A 2,100-nucleotide genomic window follows, 5' to 3' on the forward strand; every position below is an offset into this window, starting at 1 on the left:
TTTCAGTGGGTGGGGGGGGGGGGGTATCACAGACTTGCAAACCAACATGGCAATGAAAAGTTTTTCTTAAAGGAAGATCATTTTATTTTAAGCAAATAAATGCATTCAAATAAGCATCACTGCATGGCAAATTTAAAGACTACATTTTGCATCAAAATCAATTTAGCTGAAATCACTCTGCTTATCCCTAGCCTACACGAGATCGTGCTCCTGTCTCACCCATGCCAATGAAGCTGAATGATGCAGTGGATGTTTGGCTTTTGTCCATAGTCCCTAGTGGAAAATCTGACTTCTTGAAACCTGTAGGGAGATGAATTTGCCATCACAACCTTTGGTGAAGAGGTTGTGTATGTATTGTGCATTCCCATCGGCTCAGGGGAGAACAGAAGAGTAGCAAAACCTGGCATAGGCTGTGGTTCCTGCACTGGATTGCCCAATGATCTGACGTATGTACAAGGGGGTATACATAGTATGGGGGGGGGGGGGCAAGGGGAGCACATAACGTTAGGTTGTTTAATGTATAGTTATTTACATTAAACTTGCCAAAATACTGGCTTACCACTTTTTATTTGTTGGCAGCTTAAATTTAAAAAAGTGATTCTGGCTTTGGTCTGTCTTACAACGCTAATATGTCACACATGGCAGATTCCTATTACCTTTCTCTGTAATAGCATAACATTGATAACATTAATATATTATTTAATCAGTGCAAGGAGCAAACTGTAGTCAAGCACAGCAATCAAAATTCCCTTTATTGAAGCCAAGTTAGGTTAGCGCCTCATTCCTTTACAACATATATATTTATGTAGATTGTTAATTAATCAAGAATTCCATTAATCGGTGTGTAAAATGGTTTAGATTGATACAAGATTGATACGAGTACTACACTGATTATTTTTTTTCTACATTGTTTGTGTGTATGAATAAAGTCAGAGTGAACAAAGATTAACCTGGTAGATCATTTATGTGGTGAGAACTACAAATGGGAAAAAGTGAATAATTTGTTCCAGATGGAGAATGCCTGAGAAGACCTGCTGTAATTATACTGCTGAAATTTCACTGCATAGAGTAAGTGATGACAGCTCAGTATTTATCTTTTCTGGTCATGTATTATAATTGGATATTATTAAAGTATAGCCATAAAAGACTTTTGATTTTGTACTTTTAGTTATTGTTTCTATTTCCTGCTGTTTCTACAAACTAAGACACTAATTGAAATGTAACACAGCATAATATTTCAACTAATTGGCAAGTCTGTGCTTGTATATTACTTCAGTAGATGTGAAATATAACACACTTATAACTAAGAAATCTACAATCTATTATGTGCAACTGTGAGGGACAGAGACATCAGGTGCTGGGCTTATGTACATTACCTGAGCAAGTTATCTGCATGCAAACTGTACAATGTACAGTATGTGTCATTGCAAAGGATATAAAACTTTCTGGTGAACACTGGAGCCAAAGATGTCATAAATCAAGGAAACTAACATACACTAATAGCCCCTAATGTACAGTTCAAATTTGCCATTTATGTTTTTTGTTGGTCGTGAATTTGGATCCTATGCTGACTGTACCTGTACCTCTTTTACTTTGTGACACCTCAACCAAGTCAGTAAAGAAAATTTGGGAGCTCTAGTGGTAAAATGCCCAATGCTATTATTTTTAAAACATTAGGGTGGAATCAGGAGGAGTTCATTTTATTAAAGGCCTGCTTTAAGTAACATACTCTGGGGCCTTTGGTGAAACATTGCTTCCCTGTTATTTATAGGTGTTTCTGAACTACTGGGCTGGGCGTGGGAAGGGCAAACATATTTTCCCACTCACTATCTGCAAGCATAATTCATAAAAACATGCTAGATTGCTTGGACTAGCCTTCTTTCTTCAGCTACACTTGTGGAGGAATACTGGTTTTGTGAGATTCCCTACTCTGCTATGCCATCATTGCACACTATTGTCCGGATCAGACATTTGTGTTTTAAAAGTTCACAAATGTATGTTGAAAGTTTTAGAAAAATAAAGCTTTCTTATCACTTTATTCTTTTTGGCACCTGCCAATTAAACATATATTTTACTTGCTCCTGTTTTAATGGATTATGT

The sequence above is a fragment of the Nanorana parkeri genome, unplaced genomic scaffold, assembly GCF_000935625.1.
Source record: "Nanorana parkeri isolate BGI_ZX_2015 unplaced genomic scaffold, ASM93562v1 scaffold862, whole genome shotgun sequence".
In the NCBI taxonomy this organism is placed as follows: domain Eukaryota; kingdom Metazoa; phylum Chordata; class Amphibia; order Anura; family Dicroglossidae; genus Nanorana; species Nanorana parkeri.